The 17,404-nt window shown below is 42.1% G+C and overlaps 1 long non-coding RNA gene across 3 annotated transcripts; it reads right to left on the bottom strand.

Moving 5' to 3' along the window:
- Window positions 1-841: 841 nt before the first annotated feature.
- LOC149857903 (uncharacterized) lies at window positions 842-15,625 on the bottom strand. Of its 3 annotated transcripts, XR_016444171.1 has the most exons (8): window positions 14,453-15,625; window positions 13,966-14,093; window positions 8,809-8,922; window positions 7,086-7,297; window positions 6,092-6,232; window positions 5,377-5,671; window positions 1,821-1,924; window positions 842-1,561 (listed from the first exon to the last, which is right to left on the bottom strand). It is a non-coding gene; the product is annotated as an uncharacterized LOC149857903 (long non-coding RNA). The 3 variants fall into 3 exon arrangements; XR_016444169.1 differs by having other exon boundaries at window positions 842-1,924; XR_016444170.1 differs by having other exon boundaries at window positions 842-1,924; window positions 5,377-5,668.
- Window positions 15,626-17,404: the final 1,779 nt, after the last annotated feature.

Raw genomic sequence — 17,404 nt, 5'->3', positions numbered from 1 at the left:
AGTTCTGACTCTCCAAAGAAAAAATCCCTGGGTAAATGGAACTCTATAAAATTGCTTACCCTTACAAAGTTTCTTAGGCATTTTCTATACCTAAACAGAGGCTTCAGTCAATACCACATGGACTATATAAGCTCCTTCCAGCTCAGTCACACAGCACTATGCAAACAAACCCACTGCTCAGAAGGTGGTTATATCCTGATTCCTAAATAAAACTGGGAATTTAAATTAGTTGTAGGCTTTCTTTCAACCCAGGCTGAAAGAAAGAATTGCAGGAATTCTTCAGGTAAGCAAATTTCATAATGTAAAAATATAAACACTTTCACTGCACTAGAGATTGCTTAATTTCTAGCCATTCTTTTGAGATAAATGGCACTTAAATATAAACAGTAGTAGTAGATTTTTCTGACATGACAATAGTTGGAGTTATTTTCTCCCAGATGGGATCTCCCAGCTCTCCATCTTGTGCATTCACCCCAAATAATATCTGGAATAGTTTCATAACATGTTCATCATACGGGTTTCAAAAATATCCCTTTGCATTATGACAAGGCAAAATGCTAATAACCATGTGCTGACAACAACCAGGCTACCCCGTTGTTGCTAGAATGCACATAGCCACCCTGTGAGCAAAGGCCCACCCCAGTTTCACAAGATAATCTTAACCTTAGACACACTTAAAATAGTTATGTTTGACTCCAACTAATCAAGGGAATTATTTTTTGTTTGATTGTTTGTTTTTAATAACTGATGTACAACCAAGGAATGGAAATGGGATCTTCTGTGATTTTGCTACACACACATTCCAGATGTCTCTTGCCATTCTCTGGTGTCCCTACACAATTCAGTCGGGGTGTTTTCAAAGTGCTTTTGTACTGTAACTGCACTGCTCTAAGGAAAAAAAATGAGCAAACTATATACTGGGATGCCTTTATGCTGGAAAAAAATAGTTAAATCCAGTGCACAGCAGATGAAGACTGCTCCTTGATTACTATTATGGCTCCTTCTGTTTCTGATTCCACCACTGGCCTGCTGCATGTCCCCAGACAAGTCACTTAAATGCCTCTGTGTTTTAGTTTTCCCATCTGTGAAGTAGGGATAATGGAATATTTCTCCTTCATTACATGCTTTGAAATCTACTGGTGACAAGCATTATATAAAAAGACTCAGATGTTGTTATCAGTTTTCTTATTATTTTCTGTATTGTTTGTTAAGAATTTCCTCCAAGCTCATACATATTCAATATTGACATCATCAAACCCATAATGAAGTGGCACACTTGGATTTTCACATATAGACAAAGCCTTCTTATATTACTGATCAGTCACTTTTAAATGCAACAGAACTTTTTTGTTAAAGCTTCCAAGTTTTTTTCGTTTTGGGGTTTTATTTAAACACATTCTTATTCAAAGAAAATAATCCATCCATACTATACCTACACTCCTCTTGAAATAAAACAACATTAGTCAGTGATCACAGCTCAAGCGAGTGAGTGTTCCTTTTGGTCTAATAATTAAGTTCTTCCAGTTTGACCCATCAAAGATCCTTACAAGAATTATTGACACTGTAATGAAACATGAGGTTTGCTCTTAAAAGGGAACATTTCTGTAGCAAGATTAATGGATACAATTACTTCATATCTGTCATCCTCTCTTTTCCTTCCTTGGAGCACTGCACCCGTCTTCAAACACAGTACAAAAATAGTAAGGAAGTAGAGGGCTGCCATGCCCCTCTAATAATATAACCTCCCAGGCCAACCCTGAAGGCATTTTTCTTCAATGGAATAACTACCACATTGATCTTTTGTGTTTCCATTTTCTCACCTCTTTTCTGCCATCCACTATAATCTATACAGGTACTTCACGATGAGAATTGGTAGTTGCAGGGGTTTTCACTTCACTAATAACCAGCAGATGGTTTTTGGTTCCTGCAAGAACAAAAATTCTTAACATAAATCTGTCAAAGCTCAGGGATTCCAGCCGAAGGGACTTATTTCTCTTTATTGCTCGCCCAGAGTTTCCACCCATGTCAATGAGACTTATATACACACTGAAATTATCTGACCGCCTCCTTTCTATTGCAGATCCATAGGTTTGCAAAGAACTATTTGACTCCTGATTTTTTTTTAGTTCTTTTAAGAAACATCTCTCTTGCTATCATGCCTAGCTTGAGAGGAATTTTAAAGCTCCTGAATTCAACTTTTTCTTGGAACACTTACACTTTCAGGTTGTAAGCTATTATTGAAAAGGCATCTCTTAAAAAAAAAGAAAGAAAGAAAGAAAAAAAAACAGCTATGGTTGCTACATCTAGAACCTCTAGAGATTCTTCCAGAGTCAATTTAAAATCATACTAACAATGTTTGTGTTGTTAGAAGTATGGTTTTCTTGTTCTGGACAGGTTTTTCACGTGCATCATGGTGGCAAGACTAATGCAACTGCTACTTAATACCTATTCAAGGATCTCAAAACACTTGATGAATTGACATGAACTAAGTTACATAACAACCCTGACAGAATGTCAAGTAATATTATCCTTTTTTTGCACAAGGGGAAATTGAGATGCACAGGAGTGAAGTGCTATGCCAAAATTCATAGTTTAGGGTAGAACTGGAAATAGAAACTGCGTCTCCCAGCTCCCCATCTTGTGCATTCACCCCAAATAATATCTGGAATAGTTTCATAACATGTTCATCATACGGGTTTCAAAAATATCCCTTTGCATTATGACAAGGCAAAATGCTAATAACCATGTGCTGACAACAACCAGGCTACCCCGTTGTTGCTAGAATGCACATAGCCACCCTGTGAGCAAAGGCCCACCCCAGTTTCACAAGATAATCTTAACCTTAGACACACTTAAAATAGTTATGTTTGACTCCAACTAATCAAGGGAATTATTTTTTGTTTGATTGTTTGTTTTTAATAACTGATGTACAACCAAGGAATGGAAATGGGATCTTCTGTGATTTTGCTACACACACATTCCAGATGTCTCTTGCCATTCTCTGGTGTCCCTACACAATTCAGTCGGGGTGTTTTCAGAGCGCTTTTGTACTGTAACTGCACTGCTCTAAGGAAAAAAAAATGAGCAAACTATATACTGGGATGCCCTTATGCTGGAAAAAAATAGTTAAATCCAGTGCACAGCAGATGAAGACTGCTCCTTGGTTATTATTATGGCTCCTTCTGTTTCTGATTCCACCACTGGCGGGCTGCATGCCCCCAGACAAGTCACTTAAATGCCTCTGTGTTTTAGTTTTCCCATCTGTGAAGTAGGGATAATGGAATATTTCTCCTTTATTAAATGCTTTGAAATATACTGGTGACAAGTGTTATGTAAAAGACTCAGATGTTGTCATCAGTTTTCTTCTTCTTCTTCTTATTATTATTATTATATGATGTCCTCCAAAGATCCTAAGGTGATACATGAGCAGAGAGATGAATATGAGAGGATGTTGAGATCAAAAGCTGGAGGAAGCTATTCAGAGTGATTTAATTTTTTTGTATGTAGTGGAAGAAATGTGAACAAATAGGCAATGCAACATTTTTTGTCTTGAAGCTACACCTGCACAACAACATGCACTTCAGTGAGACTGCAAAATGCACTCCATTGGAGAGAAGATGCATCTTGTTTCCCTTTATGTGGCAACAGAAAGTAAAGAAGTCCTAAAAAAACACTGCCCAACTTTAACCTGACTGGAAGCTCACAAACCAGTTCCATGTTTCTGGCTGAAACATAAGGTGCATTTGCAGGGGCGCAACATGGCATCCGTGCCCCATGGGCAGCAGCAATGGATAGGGCAGCTATGGCTGCCAGCTGCAGCACATCCAGCCAGCAGCGGTAGCAGCTATTATTTTTGCATCTGTCTTCCCCTTTCCCCCACAAATCAGCAAATGAGGCTACTGCCCCAGTCACTCTGCCTTAGTTACACTACTGTGCATTTGTGTACAAACTCAATCTATTCAGATGGCCTATTTATACAGGCTTTGTAACGTCAGTGTATTTTATCTGAAAAATCTATTCTTTCTTTCTTGGAAATAATCTGGCACATAGCAACCGTTTGCTATGTGTATGCTCCAGGAAGGTTTACAGCAATTTATTCTTCACCTGTTGTGACTAACCTCAACGTTAAGACCAGGCTGAGGCTCCAATGAGGCACTGTGGCAATTGAGGAAGAATAGCAGCTACCCAAGGAAGATACTAGCTGTGTTAGAACAGCCAGAATTTCTCCAGGGGATCTTTGAAAGGTTACAGCATGCTTTCTTCCTCCTCTATTCTAGTTCAGCTGCACTGGTTGTCACTGGGAGATTATCTGGCCTTTCATCTGGGGAGTCTAATGGCAGCACCAGACTAGAACAGTGCTCATGTAGTTATTTACACCTGTGCAAAATGAGTGTAAATCATCATCCTTCTCATTTGGTATCATTTTCCACCTACATCTATCTCCTAATGCTATATTTAGCAGCCTAATAACCCTCATCTATTCTCTCATTTAGTGGTGTCAACAGGTTCCTCACATTTCTGACTTCACTTCTTCATGTACAATCAGCTCTGCAAAGCTGACATTCCTTCAGGCCCAAGCCCTGGGGCAGTATGCGGCGTTCATATGCCATTCCCAAATGTGAGCTGAATTGTTTTGCTTGCCACAAGGTTCTCACAGTATGCTAAACATCACAGAGAATACAAACACGAAAGAATGACGGAAAACCTCTTAATTACAAAAGATAAAGAGATGTCTTGCTGTAGGTCTGTTCATACAGTAGCTAGAGTAAGTAATGTGATTGTAGGTCACTTTAATTCACAGTACAGAGCACCCATTTGTTTGCTTAGGTGAATGATATACCTGGGTTAGCTTTATCTACCCCCAAATTAAATAGATCAGGTACCAGTCACTTGAAGCCACTCACAGCTAAAAACACAGTAGTAACTTGCATTTCCTGTAAAGATGTACTTTTAAAGATTATGGGGGATACTCATCCTACACCCATAAGATTTTTGGGTGTCAGTCATTCAGAGACACCATCAGATACCAGACGAAAACTTGGGTTCCCCTACATAAGCTGGAAATTTCACAAGCATCATGAAATATGCATGCTCACTGCACAGATATTCTGTATGAATTGCCATGGCAATACAGATTACAGTGTACTTCCCATCTTCCACTCCGACCCTATATTACTGCCATAGTAACAGCTTATGCATAGTTACCGTCCTCTGGTTGATCGGGAACAGGAAGAGGTTTCCATCTCTCAGGACTGCTACATGTTTTAGAGAACAAGATTTTTTTTTAATTCAAATTATGCTTAATTTCCAAGAACTTGGTTTTAAGGAGAGAAAGTAGCATTTTAAAAACACCACATACAGGTATATGCTACTTACCTCTACTGTTGCTAGGTGGCAATAACCTTCCAGGGAAAGCAAGCTCTTTAATGGATAATTTGCCTACAAGATGTCTATAATTTTTTGCCTTTAGGAGTTGTGATTGCCACCTAAAGGCATGGCTGTCTCCAGTTAGATTTTGCCTTGTTTACTTCTGGATGATTTATTTCAGATCAGGTCTTGTTACTGTTTCTGCCCATTTTAATTTCTTCTCTGCCATCCGAATAAATGGCCTGCAACTCATTCTCTGGAGACTACCACAGGACAGAGGCAGTGCTAGTAGTTTTTTATCCTGCTGGATTGGATTAAAAAAGAATCAATACAATGATCACTATAAATATCAAGAGGTGGTTAAATATCGTATTTTAATTCTCTTTCTCCAGTTTGGTGAAAGATCCCTTTCCCAATATCAAAAGACAATAATCAGAAACAGAATTAATTCTGGTAAATATCAACATCAGTGGGGTCTGTCCTGCTGATTCTCTTTTATACCAAGACTGCCTCCTGAATGCTATGATTTCATCTGGATTTTTTTTATAGTTATAGCACTGCTGTCTTGAGAGAAGAGGACATAAAAAAAATCAATCTGTCAATAATACTAATGCAACCTGTGCTGACCTACACCAAAACTGTTCCAGTAACATAGAAAAGTTAATCTTTCCTTAAAGATAATCTGCAAAGTTTAGTTAATAAAAACATTGGACTTGGTTTTTACCTTAGAAATGGCAGGAATGTCAAGTCTGGTTTTGTTTGAGGACTTTATTGGATGTCTTGGTGCCTATTGGTATGTGCACTATGTCTTTTCAGAAGAAGTAGCATTGTTTTGCAATCCATTTGTCACTGAAGAGTGTATACGCTAAAAAACAACCAACCATACACACACACACACGCATACACACAAAATACTGTTAAAACAAAATTTTAACAGCCCCTTTCCAGTTGCTTTGCTTTCAGTCTTGGCTTTTACCACATCATCATTTTACTAATTCTCTAGTAATTACGGAGCCTTCAAGAGTAGAAGAAATTTGAATTTCTAATCCAAAAAAAAAGGAAAGGAAATCCCTTAAATGCAACACCCGCAACACAACCAAGTTCCAACTCCTTGTTATACTTAATAAGGAAGCAAAAACATGGAAAGAATCCTTTTTTTTTTTTCCTTTGCAGGAAGGAAAAACTGACTTGTTCCAAATGATGCGGTACAGTCAGGGAAAGAGAGGCACAGAGAAGATCAAAATTATATTATTAAAAGCAATTTTCACTGATTTTGTTACAAATTGCACTGGTATAACTGGCCTCTGCTAAATATAGAAAAAATCTTAATCGCACACTGAAATTGTGTTTTGCTGGAATGGCACCATTGAAAAGTGAAGCAGACACAGTAGCACAAGTGATCATTGGTGGAAAAAACTAGTGTGGAACACAGAATTCCCCAGTCCCAATCTAGTGGGACGGCTGCATAATTTTTTAAGGTCTTTATTTTTTGTTAATAAATCCGTTTTCACACCTTAGGTATCCAGTGTGTCCTATGCATTTTACAGGTATAGTAGAACATACCAGGGTTCCTGTGCACCCTTGTCCTCATTTATGTCCCATCAGTTCTGGAAGAGGTTCCTAGTCATCAGACTAGTTCTGTACTTGCTGCTGTGACCTTCCAGACTGTATGTCAAACTAATTTAAACATGGGTTAAATTACACTATACTATACTCACTTCAGTAGCATGACCAGTGGAGTCATATGGAGCATCTCCCAATCCTATGGTCACCCCAGGCATCACAGCAGCTCATATGCCATTCAGTCAAATTCGACTGTCTTTTCCAGGTTACAATATGCCAACAACCTTTCCATTCTGCTAGGTGGACCCCATCATCAGTCTCTCAACAGTCCTAAACAGCTCTCAATAGATATCTCACTTCTTCTTCCCTGTATTAAACAAATTCTTCATAGATACAGTCCTCAGCAAACCAGCAGGTGTTCTGGCCTCTGGTTACCAGATTGCAAGTGATTTTGTCTCCCTGACTCACCCTTTATATAGTTAAAATGAGTGGAAACATAAGTAAGCTTTTAGACCTTTTAAAGTGGCTGTACCCCAACTACATGGACTTTTAAGTACATGATTCCTAACTTCATGATAGCTAATATTAGAGATATTTTAGAGAGTCTCAACATTTTGCCTGGTGATTTTTTAAACGTTATGGCTCTAAACCAAGTGTTTCGGTTTTCATGAGTCCAGCTACACAAGTATCAGAAAAAAAGAAAACTTAAAACTAATACTATTGTAGCAACAGATAAAAAGGGTTTTCTATACATATAAATGTGACAGCATCAGATCTCAGGGCCTTCCAGGCTAGAAGCAAATGTTATCTGATAGGAAAGATAGGGACCCTCCACCCCTTTTCAGCTCCCATAAAGTTCCCATTTCTAGCTCAACATCTGCATGAGATATTGCACCTTTCACCTGTCACTAGTCCAGAACTGAATAAGAGCCATTCTTGATCTCAAGACAGTTGATTTTCTGTAGGAAAATTCCACATGAAGTGGGAAGAAATAAACATTTCTAAGAGATCTGCATTTGCTTTTTAAATGGTAGATGTTTCAAGAAAGAGACGAAGGATTAAATAATTAAAGAGAATTTAAAACAGACTGAAATTTCCAACAAAGCATTCAGCTTTTTCTTAGATGGCATCACATAAAAATAGAAAATAATTAACTAGGGCCAAAATACGTGTCATGGTGAGTGTGCCTGAGCTGGAAGGTTTGGAAATGATTAGGAACAAAACTGTTAATATTCCATTGAAATATCTGGTGCCTGTCTGTCCAGTTGTGAAAGCTCAATCTGTCGTATTCAATCAGCTCTGTGCTACTAGGTGCCAGCAGCCTAATTCCCCAGGCTTGTCTCTGCACTATGACCATGTATTCCACTACCCACTAAGTTAAGCCCTGTTGTCCCAAGCCCACACCAGGATTTCTGTCTTTGTACATGTCATCCACTTTGGTTTCAAGAAGGGCCCTAGGTGTGCAAGCTACTTCGTATAAGCTGACCCTCGTACCTGTACAGGGCTCCAGTGATTTCAGTGGGGCTCCACTTCGGCACAGAAACCTGCCCAGGCAAAACAGCTTGCAAGATTGTGGCTAAAGTCAGGCTATACCAGATCCTGGGTATTTTTACCCATCTTTAACAAGCTCTTGGTCTGAAGCATTCCAGTTTGGGCCTAGTGCTTCCATCGTGCCATTTGCAGGTGATCCAGCAATGCACAAACCCCTGTGAATCAGTGCCATGTTCAAGACGGTGGGAATTCTCAGTTTTCCTACAGCTGTCTTATATGAACATCACTGAAACCCATTAGTGTGGTGCAGTCTTGGCCCAGTACCCACCAGGCTTTGTCCAAAATTGTGAATGAACTTTCTGGGGCAGTTTCTACTTTAGTTGTTACCTTTATAAATCTGTGGGGCAATCCCTGGAAAGTTACTGGAAGCAATGTAGTGTTCTGGGTGAGACTCACTGGACACTGCGTAGCTGCACAACCAGTTCTTCACTATAAGCTTCACTGTAAAAGAGAGAGATGAATTGTAAAGAGTTTGAAAGGTATTAAGGGGTCAGTCACTCATCTCTATGAATTCAGTGACCCATAATGTTATAAGGAAGTGAAACTGGAATCATAAATACCTAATGTAAACAATTACTATTCTTAACCTCTCAACTGGGGCACTCAGGATTTCCTAGTACTAACGCGCTTACACTCCTGGTATCTTCAAAATAGTTTTCTGTAACTCCTGATCTGGAGGTAGGTTAGCTGGGTTCTGTAGTATGTATATATATGCCAGGGACTGCTTGGTGTAGTGTATACCCTTTTGTTTGTTCTCATAACAGAATGGGCACGTGTGGTGCTAGGAAGAGGGAGCAAAGGTCAGTAGTTAATGCACAACATAGATGCACATTTCAATTCCACAATCCCACACATGTAGGGAGGGAGGGAGGGACTCACCTGAACACACCCTGCCCACTTGCTTCCACTCTCAACTGCCAAACACAGAGATTTGGCAGTGAGGCCTCTTTTGAGACATTGCCAGGTCTTATACATGTGAGTAGGAGTGGTGGAGGGCAGTCCCAGAAGCTTTCCTCCCAAGCTGCATCAGAGACACAGCATAGGCCTAACCTGATGAGATCAAGGACTCTGGGTTCTCTCCTCAAGCTTGCCACAGACTTGTGTGACTTTCATAAGTCACTCCCTGTGCCCTGATTTCACTTCTAATTAAATGGTGCCAATACTTACCTCACCAGGAGATCCCAAAGTTTACTTGTTTGAGTACTTTGAGATCCAGGAATAGCAGTGACAGGGAAAGGTAACCTATCATCATTGCAAAGCTTTTGTATTGAGGAAGCAGGAGCAGAACAATCAGTTTATAACCACCTCTGTATTGCAAAATAAGAATATAGTGCAGGTGACACATGTCCTTTCTTCATTACATGACGGTTACAAAAAGGAATTTTCCTCCTCTGGACACATTGACAGGGAATGTAGGTTTTCCCTTCTTCCTCTAGAGGACTAAATAAAGATCATCTGTTCAAGGTCAAATGGATATATCCCATGCCCATATGACCCAAAGGAAAGGTGAATTAGTGTGTCACCAATTTCTTCTTTCAGGGCATCTGACAAAGTAACCTACTGCCTATATGCACAAAGTGACACCCTAAATCAGCTTTCACACTTGAGAAGGAATGGAACTGGATATAGTGGCATGAGAAGAAACCAGCTATTGTGAACCAAATTTGTTCTTGGTGGAGTGCCATTACAACATGGACAAATGCAGCCCTAGGTTGAAAGAACATTGCAATCTTAACAACGTCAAACAGTCAGTTGTTAGGAAATGCCAAAAGTAAGGTGGCCTGTGCAACCTTAATTCATCTCCTTCATTTATATGCATTGAGACAGTCTGCAGTTACCAAGCACATAATCTTATGCTGTTTTGCCATAGGACTCTAGTCTCAGTTCTGACATTTTCTACCTTTTTAGTTAAAATATGTAATCTGAACAATTTTTACTGCAGTTTGTGCATGTGTAGATTTATGTCTCTAGACTAAAAAAAAACAGCTAAGAAACCAGTCAATTCCCTGTGTGGCATCCCTCCAACGCTGATTTGGACCATCAGAAGATTTGCAACCTTTAATTCTGTTGCACAGAACTGTGTCACTGGAATAACTCACAAGTAAGTAGCAGGTTGTCGTTTTCTAGAGTGGACCAGCTCCAGGACAGACTTCGACACACTGCCGTTGTTTCAGAGATATGTCCTGACTGCAGGGGAATGGCACAGCACAGGAACCCTGGGCTCCATTTTACACTCTAGAAGAGAACATGCCCTAGTGGGCAGAGACTCTTCCGCCCATTCCCTGCAAACTCAACCCCACTTGTCCTGTCCCTTCCAAACTGTCACCTTTCCAGCTCCCAGCTCCTTTGTCCTGCTCTCCTCACTTGGACAGCGCCAGTCTTAGTCTTAGTCTTCTTGCTCAGAAAGGCCTACTCTGTGCCTCCGGAATGGCCATGCAAGTCTGTCCTCCTTCAGTCCCAATCCCCTTGCCTTGCCAGTCACATTTCTACCAGAGCTCTGCCAGCTCCTATGAAGCTGCCTCCATCCACATCTGGACACCTGTGGCCACTACCAGTGTATTTTTTTCACACTCCTAACTGACACAGCACTGTCAGCAGACCTCAGTCCTGCACACAAGGACAAAGGATGGTTAAGAAACTTGCCCAAGATCCTACAATCATGTCAGTGGCAAAGCCTAGGATAGAATCCAGGGCCCAGATTCATGGATGCCCTGCATCTTGTATAGGGATTGACACCAGTATGAAGCAGGAGTCAAGCATTGCCATTCTAGTGTGAAAGCCTGATTTAGGTAGGCTGAAAGCAGACAGTGGGAATTCTCAGAGATCTACATAATATGGACCCAGGCTGGATGTTTGATAATATCCCCCTTGAGTCTAACACTGGGTTCTTGCTGAGCACCAGAAGGGAAAACCACTTTTCTGTGACAACTTTAGAGGAAAAACCTGTAGGAAGGAAGTATGCCTCCCACTCACTGAGCTGTGTGTGAAGCAGGAGGAGAGGGGATTATACATGAAAGAAGGGACTGAGGAGATGACTTATCGCTCCTCCCTCTCTCCTTCAAGGCACCAAGCATTTATACCCCGTAGCTGTTAACAGATGAGGTATCAGTTATAGAAACAGCGTGGGACTGATTCAGCACTGCCTAGCACCTTGTGCAGTCATGTACAGCTGTGCATACTAAGTATTATATGTTAGTAATGTTTTTTGCCCACTTTACACTCATTTGATGCACTTGTAAATGGTAACACAAGGTGTTAGGGTGTGGAGAACCTGGATCCATAGGTTCATAGTTATGTTTTGATTTAATTATTTCATAGCGAATCTAAAGTCATCCCCAGGGAAAGCTCTAAGGAGTCTGGTAAGAGTTAGGAAATGGGCCTCCTCCCCAGATCCAAAGATGCAGTTGCTATCACACAGCCCAATCAGGAGCACACAATTTGGCTATTTAGTGACCTTTCACAGGGCCTAAGAAAATACACTTAAAATTCTGTACAGCTTAGTTGGGATTCATGGAGGATTGCTATGCAGGAGGCATTTTGTGATTTGAGTCTCAAGCTAGTGAAGTTGTATTCAGATAGGAGCAGCAGGTTCCTGCATCTGATATAATTAAATGCAAATGTGAATAGTGGCCTTTTATACCCACTTAGCAAGATGCCAATGACTATACAAGATGCAGCATAGTGGTGAACTAGTATCTCAGGGCTTTATTGCCCAGGGATGAATTCATTATAGTCAAGTAATATGTAGGGATTAATCCTAAATGGAGTTCATATTAGCACTGCTTTTCTGATCTCCCAATTCTGATATGGCTGAAACTGTCCCTAGGATAGTTTGGTGCCGCCTAAAGTTGTCTCTAAAAGTTTTACCAGCCGCTGTGGTCCCACAGGGACGGCTACATTAGCTTAAGATTTGTTGCTATATGCCATATGCCCTGCAACCCCCCATGCAGAGTGGGAGAGTACATGATGAGAAGGTGTAGCTAGATCTGTGCCATCCAAGAATTTTCCTGTATCAGGAGTCTCCAATTTTCTTTTTGAAGCAGCTTTCTGGCTGCTGTGTGCTATGAAAATAGTGGCAAGGTTTTGCTAGGATTTTGGTCCGAGACAGTTAAATACTTCTAACATGGTTTTCCCTTTTAGCTGATTAATTTGAGCCAGGACTTTATATCAGGTAGTGAAACTGCAAACAAAGGTCTTTGTAAGATCTGGAAACTGTAACAGCTTGGCTTCCATAAATAATACTGGAACTTAAACAGTGATTTTTCAAAAAGGCAAGAACAAAGTGTAAAGAAAGAAGTTGAAAAATCCAGGAAATTCTTAGATAACAGACAATTTGTTTTAAGAAGTCTATGCTTTCCTCCTCCTCCAGTTATCACTCTAGCCATAGACACCAAGCTGAGGGTGCTAGAATAAAATTCCTGACTTAAGCAAGACATTCTGACAACACGGCTTGTTCCCAGGCTTTTTAGAGTTAATCCAGGAGTTCACAGGCCTGGCAAAACCTAAGAAAACAATGATACACTATTAACAAGGGACCTCACTCGTTTAAAAAAAAATCCATGGGGATGCTCCGCATGCCAGTGCCAAACATCACAATGCTTGGCAACTGTAGGTGTTTCTAGTTGCCTGATATTTAGAGCTGAACAATCCCAAAGGACGTTCTAAGCATGTTACATCAATTCAGCCAAGTGGTAACTCCACTGACTACACTGGATTTCTACCCAGGGGAATTTGGCCCACTTTATTGTGACCAAAAATAAAATGCTCAGGTTTCAATCCAGCTGCAGTTAAAAAAGATACAGCCCTTCTATAAAAAAAAGAGAATCATGTAATTGTTTTCAGTTAAACCAAGGAGGGATGTCAGAATGCCAGTCATGCTCTGTTCAAGCTTTGTCTGCTGGGGCGGGCTGGGCAGCCTCACTTAGGAGGAAATTAAAGTGCTTGGCAGTAGGAGGAAGAGAAATGGGAGTCTGGGAGAGCTTTGTCAGGAAGCAGACCCGGAGGAATGCTGGCATTTTGCTGGATCTGTGCCCTATTTAACCTTAGTCCACTCCTCCCTCCATTTAGATCCAGTTTAGGTCACAAATACTCCTATTCCATCTAGAAGCATCACCGCTGTTTGAGGCTACCAATGTGCTGACCAACTGGCGAGTGGGCACTGTACCACAGGCACACTCTTGGGGCTGAGGCAGCCAAGAGGCCACCAGAGTTTGAGTGACCAGTCTAGTTTTTGTTGTGAGCAGAAACCTAATCCAGGACTATCCAACCTACGGGGGTTTTTTTATCCTGAACAGGTTATTATTCTACCCTCGAATCTTCCATCCACGTACTGTGTTAACAATGTGACTGAATGAGTCATATTTTTTTTATTCTTATTCTTTCTCCAGAAGAACATTATTTTACAGCCTTGTGGTTTTTTTTGGCTGGGCTTTTTGGACAACAGTTGTACATCTACATTTAAGAAGGCAAGTTGCAAAAGTATACCTGGTACCTGAAGACAGAAGCAGGAAGATTGATGACGGTCCTGTGGGAGTTTGTTCCACAGTCTTGGGCTGGCACCAAAAACACTCCATCTGGCTGAATGTGCTTTTGCCTCATGGTAGAAAGTTCCACTGTGTTCAAGAAATAATGTCATCCATAGTCCTCAGCCTGGAGCTTTCCATATGCCTCCCCATTTGGGTATCTAAACCTACAGAACTAGTTAAATGGAAAACTGTTTGTGAAATTACTGTTTGTTACTGACAATCAACGTTGTTTCTGCAGCCTGAACACCACAGTTGTGAGCAGGGTGCTCCTTGTGACAAAGGGAAGAATTCTCCCTATCCAGTTACAGAGTGGTAGTGGAGCCACACTGCAACCATTATAGCAGCTTCTGGGCTCCATTAGACTTCACGACCATGGCTGGCACCTGTCATGCAGGAATTTGGTTGGCAGATCAATATGATTATACATCTTGCCTCATTTGACTCACCTGCTAAATCACTCTTCTGTGCTGCCAGAGAAAAAGTCCAGCTCTGGAGCTTGCAGGTCTGTGGATCCCTTTGTATAGGTTCTTCACATAACTTTCTCCTCTGATACACCCATGTTCCTAGGTTTGGTTTTATGCGCACAAACAGGTCATAACTCATGCAAGTGGTAAATGCAAACATTTGAGCACAAGGAAACAATGAGTGCAGTTGGAGACACCACTGCAGGAAACGACAAGATATCAACAGTTCTGATAACACAAAACATATTATAAACTCACTGAAGGGATTAAGCAGATGGCAACAGTCTTAACTACCATAGGCGGGAAATGCAGAAGAGGCTCCTAAATCCCATTACATAAATCTGGATAAAATATGAACTGTGACATTGGTCAGAGCATGAGGGGATGTCTCATCACTAATCCAGTCGCTCTACAATTATAAAGCAGCTTCTAGAGTAATGGAAGACAGGTTTTTGGCCTTACAAGTTTCAGCATAGTCAACAGCACCATTTAAGAGATTTTGTTTATAGGCGGAAAACATTTAGAGAGAAGGGGCTGGGAGTCAGGACTCCTGTTTCTTGGGGGGGTATTTTTTTTTTTTATTTCCAGCTCTCCTATCTACTCACCTTGTGTCCTTTTGGCAAATTACCTCTCCCTGGGGAACCAGCCTCCACATCTGTAAGCAGGGGATCGCACTTATGACCACCAACGAGTTGGGATACTTCCAGTGGAAGAATTTGAATTTGTAACATATTTTTTTTGATCCTCAGAGTACAAGTACAAATGTTTCTTAAGTCACATTGAAAAACAAACAAACAACAAGCGTAAAATATTACAAGAACTGATTTGGGAATGTCACCATGGCAAGGTCAAATCTGTGGTTCTAAAATTAAAATGCCTCATCATTGCGGTACCCCTGGCACAGCTGTACGAGCACTCGTGGTGCTCTGGTGTGGTGCCAGAGGACTGGAAGAAGGCCAATGTGGTCCCCATCTTCAAAAAAGGAAGGAAGGAGGACCCGGGGAACTATAGGCCAGTTAGTCTTACCTTGATCCTGGGCAAGCTTTTTGAGAATTATCCTGGTGCATGTCCCTGAGGGGCCAGCAGAGGAGATTATGTTTAGGGGCAACCAGCACGGGTTCATTCATAGTTTCATAGCTGATTGGGTTGGAAGGGACCTGAGCAGATCATTGAGTCCGACCCCCTGCCACGGCAGGAAAAAGTACTGGGGTCAAACAACTCCAGCAAGGTGTTCGTCTAGCTTCCTCTTAAAGACCCCCAGGGTAGGAGCCAGCACCACTTCGCTTGGAAGTTGGTTCCAGATCCTAGCTGCTCTGACCGTGAATTAATTCAAGGCAGGTCCTGTCAGACCAACCTGGTGGCCTTCTATGACCAGATCACAAAATCCTTGGACGCAGGGGTAGCAGTGGACATAGTCTTTCTGGACTTCAGGAAGGCCTTTGACACTGTCTCTCACCCCAATCTCATTAAAAAACTAGGAGACTGTGGTGTCGACACCCACACAGTCAGATGTGTTGCCAACTGGCTGGAGGGCCATACCTAGAGAGTGGTGGTGGATGGGTCATTGTCGACTTGGAGGGATGTGGGCAGTGGGGCTCCACAGGGCTCAGTCCTTGGGCCCGCACTGTTCAACATCTTCATCAGTGACTTGGACGAGGGGGTGAAGAGCACCCTGTTCAAATTTGCTGATGACACGAAGATGTGGGGGGACGTGACCATGCTAGAAGGGAGGAATAGGCTACAATTGGACCTAGACAGGTTACAGGGATGGGCGGATGAGAACAGGATGGGATTCAACACCGACAAGTGCAAGGTGCTGCACCTGGGGAGGCAGAGCCAGCACCATACCTACAGGCTTGGAACTCCCTTCTCGTCAGGGCAGAAGCAGAAAAGGATCTTGGAGTCATCATTGATGCCAAGATGAACATGGGCCGGCAGTGTGGGGATGCAGTCAGAAAGGCCAGCCGCACCTTGTCATGCATCCACAGATGCATCTCGAGCAGGTCCAGGGAGATGATCCTCCCCCTCTTTGCGGCACTGGTCAGGCCGCAGTTGGAGTACTGCGTCCAGTTCTGGGCGCCGCACTGCAGGAGGGATGTAGACAGCATGGAGAGGGTCCAGAGGAGGCCACTCGCATGATCAGAGGGCAGCAGGGCAGGCCCTACGGGGAGAGGCGATGGGACCTGAACCTGTTCAGGCTCCACAAAAGAAGGCTGAGGGGGATCTAATGGCCTGTTACAAACTAGTCAGGGGGGACCAGCAGGCATTGGGGGAGTCCCTGTTCCCCTGAGCATGACCAGGAGTGACCAGGAATAACGGTCACAAGCTGGCAGAGGGGAGATTCAGACTAGACATCAGGAGGCGCGACTTTGCTGCCAGGGCGGCTAGGGTCTGGAACCAACTTCCAAGAGAAGTGGTGCTAGCTCCTACCCTGGGGGGCTTTAAGACAAGGCTAGACAAACACCTAGCTGGGGTCGTTTGACCCCAGTACTCTTCCCTGCCATGGCAGGGGGTCGGACTTGATGATCTGCTCAGGTCCCTTCTGACCCTACCTACCATGAAACTATAACCATTGGCATCCCCGCAAGTGTAGTAGAATTGTGTCTTAGGCTTAAGTGGAATGAAGACAGAACTCATTATGAATATCCACTCAATACAATGTCTTCTGGCTTGCTACCTTCCCAAGAGACAGGGAGGGTCTATATATCTGAGACAGGAAATCCTTTGGTGTTACTCTTCTTTGTGGTTAGAGACCTCCCTCCGGCAAGTGAGGAAGAAGTTTCTTTTGACAATCAGTGTGTTTGTGAAGGTAGAGATAACACATTAAAATGGCCTTCTACCGTAAATAACCAATTTGCAGTGTTGTAGATGAATGTGCACTGTAGCTGGTTTTACCATAAAACTGAGAGTTAGACCTGATTTTCTGAAAATACT

Source organism: Crocodylus siamensis, chromosome 9, assembly GCF_052110815.1.
Source record: "Crocodylus siamensis isolate JL-2025a chromosome 9, ASM5211081v1, whole genome shotgun sequence".
NCBI classification, from domain to species: Eukaryota; Metazoa; Chordata; order Crocodylia; family Crocodylidae; genus Crocodylus; species Crocodylus siamensis.
Note: the sequence above shows the minus strand (reverse complement) of the source record. Positions and strands in the feature narration are given on the sequence as shown.